This window comes from Canis aureus, chromosome 9 (genome assembly GCF_053574225.1).
Source record: "Canis aureus isolate CA01 chromosome 9, VMU_Caureus_v.1.0, whole genome shotgun sequence".
In the NCBI taxonomy this organism is placed as follows: Eukaryota; Metazoa; Chordata; class Mammalia; order Carnivora; family Canidae; genus Canis; species Canis aureus.
Genome location: NC_135619.1, coordinates 76,662,969 through 76,681,804, shown reverse-complemented (window position 1 = coordinate 76,681,804; position 18,836 = coordinate 76,662,969). Strand labels below are relative to the sequence as shown.

General features: G+C 41.6%; 1 pseudogene across 1 annotated transcript in view; it reads left to right on the top strand.

Moving 5' to 3' along the window:
* The window catches only part of LOC144319966 (immunoglobulin heavy variable 3-74 pseudogene), a 153,242-nt pseudogene extending 135,330 nt beyond the window's left edge, over positions 1–17,912 (top strand). Inside the window, exons 2-3 of the transcript XR_013385580.1 lie at positions 9,087–9,413; positions 17,806–17,912. The product of XR_013385580.1 is annotated as an immunoglobulin heavy variable 3-74 pseudogene (transcript). The remainder of the gene's footprint in view (positions 1–9,086; positions 9,414–17,805) is intronic.
* The last annotated feature ends 924 nt before the right edge of the window (positions 17,913–18,836 follow it).

Here is an 18,836-nt window from a genome sequence, read left to right as displayed (position 1 = left end):
CTGGAAAAGACAATGAATGATATATCAAAGCAGGATGAAACATAAAATGATAATATAAACAGACCAAGGACCTACCCAGACTCTCAGGTGGAAGCTGTTCTCTCCCCAAGGTCACCAGCTGTTTCTGAAGGTCATGTGTACACTGTGCTCAGAGACCAGCTTCTACTGGATCCATGAGGATCTTCAGGGTGAGGAGCTGGATTGGAGAACCATCTACTTTCAGGGGATAACTCATTGATCCTCCAGGTGCTGATATCAGCTCACTGTGTATGACCTACCATCCCCATGTTGAAACCACTCATGTGATGGGAGGAGGGGTGAGACCTTAGTGAAGCACTTAGGTCAGGAGGTACAGGCTCATGATGGGATCAGGGCCCTTATACACCAGGCCTGGGAAAGCTTCCTGCCCACTGGCCCTATGTGAGGTGACAGGGAAAGGATGGACTAGCACATGTGGCACTCCAGACACCACATTTGCCTGCACTTGAACCTCAGACTTCTCAGAGTCCAGAGTTTAAGATTGACGTTTTTTAATCCACCCCATCCATGTATGACATTACAGAAGCTAGAAGCTAGCACAACATATGGTAGTCTATATTGTCTTTATTTAAATTCAATTTGCCAACATATTGTATGACACCCAGTCCTCATCACATCACATGTCCTTCTTAATGCTGGTTCATCAGTCACAACACCCAACCACCCACCTTCTTTCCAGAGACGCTCACTTTGTTTCCCAGATTTAGAAGTCTTTCATGGTTTTTCTCCCTATTTTTTCCCATTCATTTTCCCTCCTTTCCCTATAATTCCTTTCCCTATTTTTATACACCCCATATGAGTGAAACCAAGATGACTGTCCTTGTCTGACTGACTAATTTCACTCAGCATAATATCCTCCAGTTTCATACACATCAAAGCAAATTGTGGTTATTCATCCTTTCTGATAGCTGAGTAATATTCTATTGTGTATATATAAGCCATATAATCTTTATCCAGTATTCTGTTGAATGACATCCATCTTCTTCCACAATTTGGCTATTGTTGGCATTACTGCTTTAAACATTGGGGGGCAGGTGTTCCATTATTTCACTACATCTATATCCCTGTGGTAAATACCCAGCAGTGCAATCGCTGGTTTGCAGGATAGCTCTATTTTTGTTTTGTCAAAATACAGCCTACATTCCTGATTAAAATCTTCAAATTAAAGGATAGAGAGAACATTCTTTAATATCATAAAACCTATCTAGGATATTTCACAGTGAATCTCATTCTCGGTGGGGAAATCAGAACTTTCCCTAAGTTCAAGAAAACACCAGGGATGTCCAATATCACAGTTTCTATTCACCATAGAAGTAGAATTCCTAGACTCAGCGGACAGCAAAATAGATAAAAGGCATTCTAAATGGCAAAGAAGAAATCAAACTCTTTGCAAAGGGCATCATAGTTTGTATAAATCTCCAAAATATATCACCTAAGATTCCAGAACTCACATAGTTAGTGACTTGACAGGAAACAAAACCAATGCAGAGAAGGCAGCTGCATTTCTACACACTAACAATGAGATTGAAGAAAGGGAAATTAGAGAACTGATCCCATTTACAATGGCACCCAACCATAAGATACCTACGAATAAGCCTAACCAATGAGGTAAAGGATGTGTTCTCTAAATCTACAGAACCGTTATGAAAGAAATCAAAGAAAATTCAAAAATATGAAAAAACATTCCATGCTCAAGGATCAGAAGAATAAATATTGTGAAAATGTCTATGTTACCCAGGGCAATTTATACATTCAATGCAATCTCTATCAAAATACCATGAGCGGTTGTATCTTCATTCTCATTAGTTTCCATGAATCTTTTTAATTCTTCCTTAATTTCCTGGTTGACCCTTTTATCTTTTAGCAGGATGGTCCTTAACCTCCACGTGTTTGAGGTCCTTCCAAACTTCTTGTTGTGATTTAGTTCTAATTTCAAGGCATTATGGTCCGAGAATATGCAGGGGACAATCCCAATCTTTTGGTATCGGTTCAGACCCGATTTGTGACCCAATATGTGGTCTATTCTGGAGAAAGTTCCATGTGCGCTTGAGAAGAATGTGTATTCAGTTGAGTTTGGATGTAAAGTTCTGTAGATATCTGTGAAATCCATCTGGTCCAGTGTATCATTTAAAGCTCTCGTTTCTTTGGAGATGTTTTGCTTAGAAAACCTATCGAGTATAGAAAGAGCTAGACTGAAGTCACCAAGTATAAGTGTATTATTATCTAAGTATTTCTTCACTTTGGTTAATAATTGATTTATATATTTGGCAGCTCCCACATTCATTTGGGGAATATAAATAATAGTGAAAGGGAAAATAAGGGAAGGGGGAAGAAATGTGTGGGAAATATCAGAAAGGGAGACAGAACGTAAAGACTGCTAACTCTGGGAAACGAACTAGGGGTGGTAGAAGGGGAGGAGGGCGGGGGGTGGGAGTGAATGGGTGATGGGCACTGGGTGTTATTCTGTATGTTAGTAAATTGAACACCAATAAAAAAAAAATACCATGAGCTTTCTTCCCAGGGATGGAACAAATAATCCTAAGGTTTGTATAAAATCGGAGAAGAAACCATATGGTGTTTGTCCTTCTCCAATTGACTTACTTCACTCAGCATAATACCCTCCAGTTCTATCCACATTGAAGCAAATGGTGGGTATTCATCATTTCTAATGGCTGAGTAATATTCCTTTGAAAGGGATTATAGGGGAAAGGAGAGAAAACAAGTGGGAAAAATCAGAGGGAGACAGAACATGAGAGACTCCAAACTCTGGGAAATGAACAAGGATAGTGGAAGGGGAGGTGGGGAGGGACTGGGTCATTGGGTGATGGGCACTAAGGGGTGTACTTCACAGGATTAGCACTGAGTGTTGTGCTATATGTTGGCAAATAGAACTCCAATAAAAATATACAAATAGTAGATAAATGGAACAGAGTAGATAACCCAGAAATGGACCTTCAACTGTATGGACAAATAATCTTCAACAAAATAGGAAAAATAATTGGTGTGGGGAAAATTGTATATACCCCTGCAGAAGAATTAAATTGGACCATTGTGTTACACCAGACAAAAAGATAAAGTCCAAATGGTTAATAGATCTAAATGTGAGACAACAATCCATCTAAATCTCTGAGGAGAAGACATGGAACAACTATTTTGAACTTAACCATGACAATTTGTTGCATGATATATCAACAAATATATATATATATATTGTCTTTATATATATTTGTTATATATATATATTTGTTATATATATATATTTGTTATATATATATATATATATATATATATATATATATATAACAGCAAGGGAAACAAAAGCAAAAATGAATTCTGGGAGCACCATCAAGATAAAAATATTCTTCAAAGCAAAGAAAACTGTCAACAAAACTAAAACACAAGCTACAGAAGGGGAGAAGATATTAGCAAATGACATATCAGACAAAGGGCTTGTATCCAACATCTATAAAGAACTTATTAAAACTCATCACCCAATAAATAAGGAATCCAGTCAAGAAATGGGGAGAAAACATGAACAGAAATTTCCCTGAACAAAACCTACACATGGTCAACAAGCACATGAAAAAACCTTCCATATCACCTGCTACCAGGGAAAAACATTTCTAAAACACAAGGAGATACCATCTCACACCAGTGAAAATTAACAAGACAGGAAGCAACAAATCTTAGAGAGGATGTGGAGAAGGGGGAACCATCTTGCACTGTTGGTGGGAATGTGAACTTGTACAACCACTCTGGAAAACTCTGTGGAAGTTCTCAAAGAGTTAAAATAGAGCTACCCTACATCCCAGCAATTGATCTGCTGGGGTTTTATCCCTAAGATACAGACACAATGAAAAATCAGGGCATCTGAATCCCAATATTCATAGCAGCAATGTCCACAATAGTGAAATTCTGGGGGTAGCCACGATGTCCTTTGAGAGATAAATGGATAAAGATGATATGGTTTATATATACAAGGGGATATTTCTCAGCCATCAGAAAGAATAAATATTTACCATTTCCATCAAAATGGATGCACCTAGAGAGTATTATGTTGAGTGAAATAAGTCAATCAGAGATGGACAATCATCATGGTTTCATCATATGTGGAACATAAGAAATAGTGACAGGTATCACAGGGGAAGGAGGAAAACTGAGTAGGGATAAATTAAAGAGGAAGACAAAACATGAGAGACTCCTATCTCTCGAACTCAAAGGGTTGCAGAAGGGGAGGTGGGTGGTGGGACTTGGTACCTCGGTGACAGACACTAAGGAGAGCACGTGATGAAATGAGCACGTGGTGTTACTGTATGATGGCAAAATGAAGTTAAATAAAATAGTGAAAGGGAATAAAGGGGAAAGGAGAAAAATGAGTGGGATATATCAGAAAGGGAGACAGAACATGAGAAACTCCTAACTGTGGGAAACTAGGGGTGATGGAAAGGGAGGTGGGTGGGGGGTGGGGTGACTGGGTGATGGGCACTGAGGGGGGCACTTAATGGGGTGAGCACTGTGTGTTATTCTATATGTTGGCAAATTGAACACCAATAAAAAATAAATTTATATAAAAAATAAAATAAATAAAATAAAATATTAAATAAATTAAAAATAATTATTAAAAGAATGCATATTATGAGCAATAACATGCCAATAAATTTGGCAATCTGGAACAAATGGATGCCTTCCTATAAATGTACAAACAACTAAATCTGAAACAGAAATGAATGGAAAAGCTGTACAGATCCAAAACCAGGAAATGAAAATCAAACATACTTAAAAAGTCTTCTAGCAATAAAAATCCCAAGCACAGATGGCTGCCCATGGGAATGCAACAAGCATTTTATTTTTTTTTATTTTTTTTTTATTTTTTTTTTGAGATTTTTTATTTATTTATGATAGTCACAGAGAGAGATAGAGAGAGAAAGAGAGAGAGAGAGGCAGACACACAGGCAGAGGGAGAAGCAGGCTCCATGCACTGGGAGCCCGATGTGGGATTCGATCCCGGGTCTCCAGGATCGCGCCCTGGGCCAAAGGCAGGCGCCAAACCATTGCGCCACCCAGGGATCCCTGCAACAAGCATTTTAAAAGAATTAATACCTATATGTCTGAAACTGTTCCAAAAATAGAAATTAAAGGAAACTTCCAAACTCATTCTTAGAGGTCAGCATTACCTTGACCTCAAAAGCAGACAAAGATCCAACTACAAGGCAGAATTACATACCAATATCCTTGATGAATATGGATGCAAAATTCCCACAAACATCATAAACAACAGGATCCAACAGCACATTAAAAGGAAAATACACCAAGACCAAATGGGCTTAATTTCTGTTCTGCAAGTGTGGTTCAGCATCTGCATATCAATCAGTGTGATGTATCTCATTAATAACAGAAAAGGATATGAACCATTTTGTCTTCTTAACTGATGCTCAAAAATCATATGGCAAAAGAGATTATTATTTCCTGATTAAAACTTTCTACTGTATAGGGATAGGGGAACATACACTACATCATAAAAGCCGTCTACAGAAGACACACAGAAAAGTCATCCTCAATAGGGAAAAGTTGAGAAATTTTCCCATAAAATGAGGAACAGGACAGGGATGCCCACTGTCACAACTGTTCTTCATCATAGTACTAGAAGTCTTAGCCTCAGCAATCAGAAAAAAAGAAGTAAAAACCATATAAATCAGCAAAGAAAAAGTCAAACTTTCACTCTTCACATACAACAAGGTAACTTACCTACAAATCCCGAAGACTCCATCGAAAAATTGCTAGAACTGATACCGGGATTCAGCAAAATCTGAGCATATATAATCAATACAAGGAAGTCAGTGGCTTTCTCTACAGTGTAAATGAAACAGAAAAAAGAAAATCAAGGACTGGATGCAATTTATAATTGCACCAGAAATCATCAGATAATGAGGAATGATCCTTACCAAAGAAGGATGGATGTATAGTCTAAACATTCCAGAACACTTCTGAAAGACAGTAAGGAAGACACAGATAGATAGAAAGTATTGATTCTCATAGATTAGAAGAATAAACATTGATAAAATATCTATACTACCAGGAGCAAGCTACACATTCAAAGCGATCCATATAAAAATACCACCAGCATTGTTCACAGAATTAAAGAAAAAAATTCTAAAAATTGTAGGGAACTACAAACAGCTCAAATAGCCAAAGCAATCCTGAAAAAGTGAAGCAAAGCTGGAGGCATCACTATTCTGGTTGCCAAGGTAAATTACAACATTGTGATAATCAGGACAGTATGGCACTGACACAAATAAAGACAAATAGAACAATTTGAGAACCCAGAAATGGACTCTGAACTCTATGGTCAAAAAATCTTGACAAAGCAGGAAAGAAGATCCAATGGAAAAAAGAAAGTCTCTTCAAAAAATGGTGTTGGGAATATTGAAGAGCCACATGCAGAAGAATGAATGGGAACACTTTTCTTACAACATTCACAAAAATAAACTCAATGTTGATGAAAGACCTAAGAATGAGGCAAGATACCATCAGACTCCTAATGACACAGGCAGCACCTTTTCTACCTCAGCTGCAACCACTTCTAGACGTGTCTCCAGAGGCAAGAAAAAGGAAAGGAAAATGAACTATGGGGACTTCATCAAGGAAAGAGCATTTTCACAGCAAAGGAATCACTCAGTGTAATTAAAAGGCAACCTACAGAATGGGAGAAGATACTTGGAAATGTCTTATCTATTTAAGGTCTGGAATCCAAAATATACAATGAGCTTATCAACCTCAACACCCACCTAAACAAACAAAACGAAACTTCAGAAACAGTAGAAGTCGTGAACAGACATACTGTCCTCTTACAAGATCCCACTTCACACCATATATTAGGTAGCTCATCCCATGTAAGATGAAATACTTTTTCTTTCCTAGGTCTGCCTTATATAATCCAAAATATTAGAAAACACAAAGAATTTGACAAGGAGGGAAAAAATTGACTCTAACTTGAAGATTAAAAGAGAAATTATGTAATAAAAAAGATATTTAATCAGTAAACAAGGAGAAAAATAAATTGCATGCTTATGAAAATTCTTATACCTATTGAATGAGGACTAGCCTCAGAAAACCACTTAGTACTAACTAATGAACTCAGGGAAAATCCAGGATATAAAATCAACATATTCAATAAAGCTGTTTCTATACACCAACAAGTTATTTATATGAAGTTACTGAAATAATCCCAGTTAGATTTATTGACTGTATCCTTTGCTGTGCAAAAGCTTCTTATCTTGATGAAGTCACAATAGTTCCTTTTTGCTTTTCTTTCTCTTGCCTTCATGGATGTATCTTGTAAGAAGTTACTTGGCCGAGTTCAAAAAGGGTGTTGCCTGTGTTCCCCTCTAGGATTTTGATGGAATCTTGTCTCACATTTACATCTTTCATCCATTTTGAGTTTATCTTTCTGTATGGTGCAAGAGAGTGGTCTAGTTTCATTCTCCTGCATGTGGATGTCCAATTTTCCCAGCACCATTTATTGAAGAGACTGTCTTTCTTCCAGTGGATAGTCTTTCCTCCTTTATCGAATATCAGTTGATCATAAAGTTGACGGTCCACTTCTGGGTTCTCTATTCTGTTCCATTGATCTATGTGTCTGTTTTTGGGCCAGGACCACACAGTCTTGATGACCACAGCCTTGTAGTACAACCTGAAATCTGGCATTGTGATGCCCCAGCTATGGTTTTCTTTTTTAAAATTCCCCTGGCTATTCAGGGTCTTTTCTGATTCCACAAAAGTCTTAAAATAATTTGTTCCAACTCTCTGAAGAAAGTCCATGGTATTTTGATAGGGATTGCATTAAAAATGTAAATTGCCCTGAGTAATATTGACATTTTCACGATATTAATTCTGCCAATCCATGAGCATGGAATATTTTTCCATCTCCCACCATTTGCTTCGATGTGGATGGAACTGGAGGGTATTAGGCTGACTGAAATAAGTCAATTGGAGAAGGACAAACATTATATGGTCTCATTCATTTGGGGAATATAAAAAATAGTGAAAGGGAATAAAGGGGAAAGGAGAAAAATAAGTGGGAAATATCAGAAAGGGAGACAGAACATGAAAGACTCCTAACTCTGGGAAATGAACTAGGGGTGGTGGAAGGGGAAGGGGGCAGGGGGTAAGGATGATTGTGTGGCAGACACTGAGGTGTACACTTGACGGGATGAGCACTGGGTGTTATTCTGTATGTTGACAAATTGAGCATCAATAAAAAATAAATTTATTAAAATAAAAGACAGGGATCCCTGGGTGGCGCATTGGTTTGGCACCTGCCTTTGGCCCAGGGCCCGATCCGGGAGACCCTGGATCGATTCCCACGTCAGGCTCCCGGTGCATGGAGCCTGCTTCTCCCTCTGCCTGTGTCTCTGCCTCTCTCTCTGTGTGTGTGACTGTCATAAATAAATAAAAATTTAAAATAAAATTAAAATAAAATAAAAGACAAAGATTGAGTTAAAAAAATAACCCCAGTTAGACAGGCATCAAAAATAAATAATATTGCTTAAGTTTCACTAAGTAGATGAAATACTCTACTAAAAATGAACTATATTAATGAAAGTGTAAAAAAGGCCACAGAGAAATTCAAAGATAAGTACATTGGTAAATTTGAACGTCATATACTCACAGTGTGATCTACACAAAGTGATTAGAATTTTGAAGTAATCCTTCTTTATAACGTGTAAAGATGGAATTTAAGTTTGGAGTTGCTTATGTAGTCAGAGGACATGCAAATTAGACCCTCTCTCCACTCATTAAACCAGCCCAGCATGGACCCTGCAGCCTGAAGAGGATCCCCAGCTCAGGATTCTCAGGTGACCCCGATCTAAGATCAGGACAAAATACAGACAACTCACCATGAAGTTAGTGCTCAGCTGGGTTTTCCTTGTCACTATTTTAAAAGGTAATTCATGGAGAACAAGAGACATTGAGAATGTGAGTGGAGGTGAGTGAGAGAAACAGGGGATGTGGGACAGTGTCCTGACCAGGATGTCTTGTGTCTGCAGGTGTCCAGGGTGAAGTGCAGCTGGTGGAGTCTGGGGGAGACCTGGTGAAGCCTGGGGCATCCCTGAGATTCTCCTGTGTGGCCTCTGGATTCACCTTCAGTAGCTACAGCATGCAGTGGGTCCGCCAGGCTCCACGAAAGGGGCTGCAGCGGGTCGCATGGATTTATGCTAGTGGAAGTAGCACAAGCTATGCAGACGCTGTGAAGGGCCGATTCACCATCTCCAGAGACAACGCCAAAAACACCCTCTATTTGCAGATGAACAGCCTGAGAGCTGAGGACACCGCTGTGTATTACTGTGTGAGGGACACAGAGAGGCGACCTCAGTGTAAGCCCGGACACAAACCTCCCTGTAGAAGGGGATTGAGACCACCAGGGGGTGCACACTCTTCACCACTTCTGTCTTGAAGGCCCAGGAGCAGGTGCAGATGGAGGTTCTGGGCAGGTTTCCTGTCGGGGTCTGGGTTTTCTCTCCATGGAGCAGTTTCTCCCAGGGAGGCTCTCTGGACACATGATTCTGTGTTTACCTATTCCATTCGGATTTCTTTTTTTTTTTTAGGAAGCAACTATTGATATGGAGATAACACACATATGCTTAGACTTGATTACACTTGTGACTAAATATGAAATAATTACAAATATATCCATGTTGAGAATGATGGATATGAGGTCAACCAGTAAATGTAGCCAAAATCCAAGTAGAGAGAAATGATCTGAAAATTTGGAAAATGAGTAAAGTGATATCATGAAAACAGCAAAAAGCATGAAATAGAAGAGACCTGAGGTCCTACCCAGACTCTCAGCTCAAAGCTGTCCACTACTGAAGGTCATCAACTGGTTCCGAAGGTCATGTGTGCACACAGTTCACACATGAACCATAATCTTCTACTGGACCCCTGAGGATCCTCAGGGTGAGGAGCTGTATTGGGAGACTTTCCGTCTAGAGAGAATAGCTCATGGAGCCTTCAGGTGTTGATATTGCTCACTCTGTGTGACCTCTACCATCCCCATGTTGAATCATAAGCCCATGTAATGAGGGGAGCAGGTGGGGCCTTAGGGGAGCACTCAGGTCAGGAGGTGCAGTGTCATGTCTGGATAAGGCCCTTTATATGCAGGACTGGGAAACCTCCATTCTCTTGTCCCCACTTGAGGGAATAATTGAAAGGATATGATAAAATCTGGGCTCTCTCCAGACACCACATCTGTCTGCACCTGGAACTCAGGCTTCCCAGACTCCAGAACTATGGGAATGAGTGTCTGTTTTTTAATCCACCCAGTCCATGTATGATGTTCCAGCAGGGGGCACAGGAAAAGACACTAGTGACACGTGGACCCATTCACTGATGCTATGGTTTTTCCTGCTGCATTTGTCGTGAAAAGTCCCTGATAACTTCCATCCATGAGGTAAAGGGTGGATTTCTCACATGTTCACTCCTGCAGAGAGGAGTAACCTGTGGACAATCCTAGGACTCTGTGTGAACAAGGCCCAGTGGACACGCAGAGTGAGAACCTTTACAGGGAGTCAGGGGGTTGGGAGATTGTGTAACTTTAGTGTAAGGATGATGATTTATCAACATTTCCAGGGAAAGGGGATTTGCTGACCCTGTGGGACTTGAATCTGAGCATCACCTTCCAGATGCTGATAGAATGATGGCTGTGAGGGTCATGAGAGCAGTTTGGTGCTTTCCAGACTCCTTTCTTGTCTGAGTCTTTTGTGAGTTTAACTATGTAATTCCTTGGAGATGGTCTACTTTTGTTAAATCTCATGTGAGTATCTGTACTTCTTGGATGTTGATGTCTGTGTAATTTGTGATTAGGGAGCTTTTCCCTTACTATTTCATGGAATAAATCATCTGCCCCTTTTTCTCTCTGCCCTCCTAGGGTCTTCTATCTTAGGAATGTCATTGTTTCAAAATTTGCTGATTTTCAAAAATCTTCATCTTTGGTTCTTTAACTGTGTTTCAGCTTTTTCTCAGTCATTATTTTTCATAATTTTATCTTCCCTAATGCTGACTTACACCTCCATTTTTTACATCATCATTTTATGAGCTCCATTTTGGGTAGCAGCTTCATTATATTATTTTTAATTTGGCCAGAATCAATTATAGCTCAATTATCTCAGCAGAAATGGAACCTCAATTGTTTTCTATCCTTTCTTCAAGTCCACCTTGTATTCTTTATATCATTGTTTTACATTCCAGTTTAGACATCTTGCTGTTAACTGTATTGACTAAAACAGTGATCAAGAGGTTTTCCTCTGCAAATTTCTCAACAAGACATTAGCCAATAGGATCTAACAATATATTAAGAAAATTATTTACCATGACCAAGTAGTATTTATTCCCGGGACACAAGGCTGGTTCAACACTCGTAAAACAATCAATGTGATTCATCATATCAGCAAGAGAAAAGCCAAGAACCATATGATCCTCTCATTAGATGCAGAGAAAGCATTTGACAAAAATACAGCATCCATTCCTGATCAAAACTCTTTAGAGTGTAGGGAGAGAGGGAACATTCCTCAACATCTTAAAAGCCATCTACGAAAAACCCACAGCAAATATCATTCTCAATGGGGAAGCACTGGGAGCCTTTCCCCTAAGATCAGGAACAAGACAGGGATGTCCACTCTCACCACTGCTATTCAACATAATATTGGAAGTCCTAGCCTCAGCTATCAGACAACAAAAAGACATTAAAGGCATTCAAATTGGCAAAGAAGAAGTCAAACTCTCCCTCTTCACCGATGACATGATACTCTACATAGAAAACCCAGAAACCTCCACTCCAAGATTGCTAGAACTCATACAGCAATTTGGTAGCCTGACAGGATACAAAATCAATGTCAAGAAATCACTGGCATTTCTGTACACTAACAATGAGGCTGAAGAAAGAGAAATTAAGCAGTCAATCCCATTTACAATTGCACCCAAAAGCATAAGATACCTAGGAATAAACCTAACCAAAGAGGTAAAGGATCTATACCATAAAAACTATAGAACACTTCTGAAAGAAATTGAGGAAGACACAAAGAGATGGAAAAATATTCCATGCTCATGGATTGGCAGAATTAATATTGTGAAAATGTCAATGTTACCCAGGGCTATGTACACGTTTAATGCAATCCCTATCAAAATACCATGGACTGTCTTCAGAGAGTTGGAACAAATTATTATAAGATTTGTGTGGAATCAGAAAAGATCCCAAATAGTCAGGGGAATTTTAAAAAAGAAAACCATATCTGGGGGTATCACAATGCCAGATTTCAGGTAGTACTACAAAGCTGTCATCATCAAGACAGTGTGGTACTGGCACAAAAACAGACACATAGAACAATGGAACAGAATAGAGAACCCAGAAGTGGACCCACAACTTTATGGTCAACTAATATTTGATAAAGGAGGAAAGACTATCCACTAGAAGAAAGACAGCCTCTTCAATAAAATGGTGCTGAGAAAATTGGACATCCACATGCAGAAGAATGAAACTAGACCACTCTCTTGCACCATACACAAAGATAAACTCAAAATGGATGAAAGATCTAAATGTGAGACAAGATTCCATCAAAATCCTAGAGGAGAACACAGGCAACACCCTTTTTGAACTCGGCCACAGTAACTTCTTGCAAGATACATCCACGAAGGCAAAAGAAACAAAAGCAAAAATGAACTGTTGGGACTTCATCAGGATAAGAAGCTTTTGCACAGCAAAGGATGCAGTCAATAGAACTAAAAGACAACCTACAGAATTGGAGAAGATATTTGCAAATGACATATCAGATAAAGGGCTAGTTTCCAAGATCTATAAAGAACTTATTAAACTCAACACCAAAGAAACAAACAATCCAATCATGCCCTGGCCAGGTACCATAGAAACAAGAGCAACATTAATAAACATAGTGACACCTAAGGTCAAACCAAAATAGTCATTTACTCACCCGGGGCACCTATGGTTCTAGGAAAGAACATAACAATTTGGGTTGGAAATGGAAGTGTCAGTGTCCCCCTCCCACGGAACAGGAGACTTGGAGATCAGACTACACAGGGGCTTCCATGGTTCCCGAAACCAGGATGAGCCTCCACCACCATCCAGATACCAATTATCCATGGGAATAAAGAAAGTGGTTGGACAGATTGACATATAGTTATTATGGACATGTCTGGAGTATCTTGGTTCTTCACCTTTATTTCTCCATCCTCTGTGCTCCTCATGGACAGGTCCCTGCATGTACATTGAATATTTCATGAATTATCAATCTATCACAGAAGTCATTCTTCCCTTTTGCATATTCTATATTTCTCTCTGGCTCCTATGCTTCTGTCTCTGAACCCCAAGATTTCAACACATGTATAGTATCGGGGAGAGTCTCAAAACATTAAAATTAGCAAGTTAACATTGTTTGTTTTTCTATTCCCCAGAAAAATCTTGATATAATGCAGTTATTTATTGCTTTCCTTGTGACTTATCATTTCTGTATTCATTGTTTCTTCTCTGTACATTCTTTGTTCCCCAATATTACCAGGTATTTACATAACTAGCAATGATGGACTCCCCATTTACACTTTTCACTGTAGGAAGAGGCTCAGCCAAAGGAAAGAGTAACATTCCTGATCCTCTGAACACCCACAGATTTCTACTGGCAGAGCTCATGGTTCCTCTGTGTCCTCATATGGACCATGGTTCCTCAGCTGTGACCTTGGACCTCGTGTTCCGGCTCAGCCTGGAAGCTAAGGAGGCCCCAATCCTGCACCCAGCTCTTCACCTGCAACAGGACACAGTTTCTTTTTTTTAATTTTTTTTTTAATTTTTTTTTAAATTTTTATTTATGATAGTCACAGAGAGAGAGAGAGAGGCAGAGACACAGGCAGAGGGAGAAGCAGGCTCCATGCACCGGGAGCCCAACGTGGGATTCGATCCCGGGTCTCCAGGATCGCGCCCTGGGCCAAAGGCAGGCGCCAAACCGCTGCGCCACCCAGGGATCCCAGGACACAGTTTCTTAAGCACAGGTGTCTTGTGCTTAAGGAATGAGACCTGCCCTCTGGAGCCCCCTGTGTAGGTTCCAGCGGAGGTCCATTCCCTCTGAATCACAGGCATTTACTCATGAGGATATTTGATGACCCTCTGCACACAGGACCACCACATCAGGGACTCTGGAGGGATTAAAGCTTATGGGCTACAGGACGCCTATGTGTCTGAGGAGTAGAATGAAAGGCGTTCAGGGGCAAAAGTGACACCAGCTCTATGAGAGGGCCCTCCATATTCATACAGACCACAGCCCCCAAGCCATGGACCTTGGACATTCCCTCTTTTCATGGGGGTCTTGGCCAATACATCTCCCTACTTTTGGTTTGTTGGTTTAACCTGAATATCTATGAGGGTTCTGGCAGAAGCCTAGATACAGGAGACCCTGCTGTCTGAGGTGCAAGGAGCAGGTGTCAGGAGGAGTGTCCACCAGCAAGATGGAGCCCCATGAATGGACAGAACCAGAGCTGTCTGGTAATGAGTACTCATGTGGAATCTGGGTTCACTCTCAAAAAGCTGAACCCACTCACCTGCCTCTCTAATGCCCAACCCACCAGGTGACCTAGAGCATTACATGAGTAAGCTGACATGATGCTGATATTTCTGCTCCTCCAATTCTCAGGGTCAACTCTTCCATAATCATGGGTCACCAGGCACTCATCTGTAGCCCAGAGATGGTGAATGGATGGTAGCTCCTGTGCTTCCTCTGCTCAGGCTGTAGTTCATGCCTGGTGGTGTCCACGCTAAACCACAGCAGTCAGCACAGCCCAGACTCCTTGCACTAACCAGGTCTCCTGTATGGTGGGCATGAACTCAGGGCCCATTCCTGGTCAGAGGTGACACATACTTGAATGTATCCTGATGTGTGATGTGTGCAGCCCTATTGAGGATGACCATGAGACAAACTGGATGAAATACACTGGGGCAGTGACCAGAATCCTCCCAGAGCACATCATTACTGGTGACCCTGTAGAAGACCCACAAGGACTGTCTACACACAACATCAAGATCCATTGAGGAGGTATTTTATCCAAAACAGAAGCAGGTGCATCTCCTCCACTACGGTCTTTATGTGCAGCTCTTCTATTCTTGAAACATGACCCATATGCGAGCCCATCTGCACAGGTGAGACAGATACTGATTTCCAGGAGGGATAACCTCAGTTCAGAGACACTTTCATGTCACTCAGGTAGGAGACGCTGATCCAACATGCAGCATTCCAGGAACCCTATTCCCGCATCAACTGCTGTCTTTGCTTCTAGGGAGGCTGCCCTTTCCAGGGGCCTCCATGACCTGAATTTGGGTTCTTGTCTGTGTTCTCTGGGAAAGGGGACATCCAGGGTCTGCAGGTTTACTGATATATCCCCCCATGGGTATGGGGTAGAGTTCTGGAAGCAATGACAGAGTGTGTCAACCTGGGAATGATACTCTGAAGGGCAGGCCTGGACCCTCTTTTTTTTTTTTTTTAATTTTTTAATTTATTTATGATAGTCACAGAGAGAGAGAGAGAGAGAGGCAGAGACACAGGCAGAGGGAGAAGCAGGCTCCATGCACCGGGAGCCCGACGTGGGATTCGATCCCGGGTCTTCAGGATCGCGCCCTGGGCCAAAGGCAGGCGCCAAACCGCTGCGCCACCCAGGGATCCCAGGCCTGGACCCTCTTATCCACAGACCTGCAGGTTCCCAGATGCTGGGAGAACAAACAAAACCAACATGCAAAAACTTCCCTATCTCTGCTTGAATCATATTTTCTTCAGAGTTGTTGTGAAACAAGTCACACCCAGGCCCAGAATCAATGTGGAGGACACTGCCCATGAGTTTGGTGCTGGGAAGAAGGGAACATTGGGATCCTTACTGCAAATATCAGCTACAGTGTGTGTGTGTTTGTGTGTGTGTGTGTGTGTGTGTGTTATTGGACAGTGGAGGTGCAATGGGTTGTGAACTGCCTCTCTGCACAAGCAGATATAGTCATATGGGACCTTCAACACCAGGAACCTAAGTGAGATAAGAGGCTTCCCAGAGAACTCTGACTTTCTGGCCTCCAGTGAGTATGGACTGTGTCAGTGCATCTGGGGGTCCAGGCAAGTGGCTCCATTAGGGTTCAGTGTTCAGACCCCCCTTGCTTGGGGTCTCCCTGCTGACTTCACAGCTTGGAAGGCCAGGTCGCTATTGCAGGAGATGTTATCAGAACACATGGTGTCATCGGAAGAGCTATCTGAAGGCACATCACACCCATTGTAGGGGTAGAAAGATTTCCTTCTAGAGTCTTAGGCTGCTTGAATAATTACATTGACATAAGACAACAGGATAAAAAGAATATCAATTTTGAATATATAGGAGATTGTGAAACATAAAGACATAGAGATGTCAGTAAAATACATAGGATTTACATCTTTATAAAGCGTGGGGATTGGGAGGCATGACAACACAAAGGAAGTAGGTCTGTGGAAATAAATTATTAAAGAAATAAGGTTTGTTTGTACAGTTTCTTGGGCTTAAAATCCTATTTCTGGTACTAAAGAAATCACGCCTCTGGAACAGTGAGTATGGTTTTCCATCAGAAGACTTGTCTTCAGCTCAGGGAGTCAGGGAGGGTCAGGGTATCTCTGCACTGGCTGTTTTTTTTAGTACATTTAATTACATGGACACACGTTTGGTGGCATATTAAGCACCCCTTCACCATGTAATACAGGAGTTGAGACCCTTCAGTAAATACCCTGTGAGCCCAGACAGCGTCCTACTTGCAGGGCCCAGGTCAGGCCTGCAGGGGACGCTCAGGACCACCACGCAAAGGACTGCTGCCAGAGAAACAGCTACACAGGGTTCTGGAGAAGGCTTTCCTCTCAGAAGTTGGAGTCACCTTGTTCAGGAAACAATCTATATTTTAATTGAAGTTTGATTTGCCAACATATAGTATAACACCCAGGGCTCATCCCATCAAGTGCCCTCCTCAGAGCCCATCATCCAGTTCAGAAATCCATCTAAAATGCAAGTAGGACAGGGAGAGCTACAGGCTGTGTAAGTCTCCTGTTCTGTCAGGAGCATTTGCTAAACTCTATACAGTGAGGAGCACATTTGCAGAGCATGCAATCCACCACTTTTACATATCTGAGGTGTGAAGAGATAGAGGTGGGAATGCACTGATTACCGCATTGGATGCAGCATATTGGAAACACACTGATCCAAGAATAAGACATTCAGATCTCAGAGCCAACATCAGGTTCAGAGAGTCTGTCATTCAGAGGTGCCTTCACAATGAGGAGGATTTCCTGTGGCTTCTAGACCATCGGTGGGAGATGTTGTGCTTGCACGCAGTTCAGGAAACTGGAAGGGGACCTACATCGTCAAACAAGGATTAAGACTTGGGTATCAGGTTCCTACATAGCACAGTCCTGTGATGGAGATCGGCTCCTTCTCTAGATGAGGCTTGTATTGAGTATGAAATACTCCATCTCATGAATTTTCAAATCATCCAAGATGCAATAGGCTAAGTATGGGAATATCTGTGCCCTGAGCATCACCCAAAACCTGCACATGCTCCCTCCAGTAGCCCCTTATATTGCAGCCCTCACCATGGACTGCTGGAGAAACCTCTTCCTGCTGGCACTGGCTACTGCTAAAGGACACTCTAGTTTCTAGTCTGAAGACAGTATCAGGCCAGTCAGGGATGTCTATATCCCTTCCTGTTCCTCTCCACAGGTGGGGACTCTGAGGTCCAGCTGGTGCAGTCTGGGACTGAGTTGAGGAAGCCAGGGGCATCCATGAAGGTCTCTTCCAAGATGTCTGGATACACCTTCATTAACTAATGTATGCATTGGGTATGACAGGCTTCAGGACTAGGGCTTGATTAGATGGGACGAAATGATCCCAAAGATGGTGCCACAAGGTATGCACAGAAGTTCCAGGGAAGAGTCACCCTGAGGGCATGGCCTCCACAAGCACAGTCTGCACAGTCTGCAGTCTGAGGACACAGCCGTGTACTACTGTGCAAGACTCAGTGTGAGAACCCACATCCTGGGAGAGTCAGAATCCCTGGTGAGAGGACAGTTTTGGTGGTGGGCTAAGGAGGTGACAGCAACAAGGGTTCTCCTCCTATGACTTCCTCATAGCAATGAGCCAGGGGTTTTGGACAAAGTTAATATACTCATGTGCACATCATTCTCTCCAGCAGGGTTTAAAGCTACAGTTACACTGAAAGAATGATCCTGGTTAAACACTTTGCATCAAATTAATTTTATTACTTGTTGTAGTGGGGATATTTGCAAACTATGCGGACAGAAAAGGGGGAATTCCTTGAGGTCTCATCTGTAAAGTATTGGAAGGTGTTGTGCTTCAGAATCTGAGACTGTTGATTTGTCTGCAAAAGGGTCAGAAATTTTCCCACTTTATTCTGAAATGTGACAATATGCTTGGAGAAAAGAAAGAAAGTGAACACCATGGATGAATTTTTCCAACCCACTCTCTGTTTCAGCAGCACACACATCACATTCTAGTAGGACATTCATGAACTTATGGTCACAAGTCCTGGGCTGACAGGTGTGCCAGGTTCAAGCTCAGTCTACGTCAGCACATCATCCTTGCAATACCCCCCTTCAGTGCTGAGTTTCTGCAGAGGCTCCTCCCCACCCAGTCCACCCCAATGGTGTCTCTGTCCCTAGGGCATTTCTGGGAGTCACCACAAACATGGGCATCATTGGATGACCTGGGATGATGTGACCTGAAAACCCAAA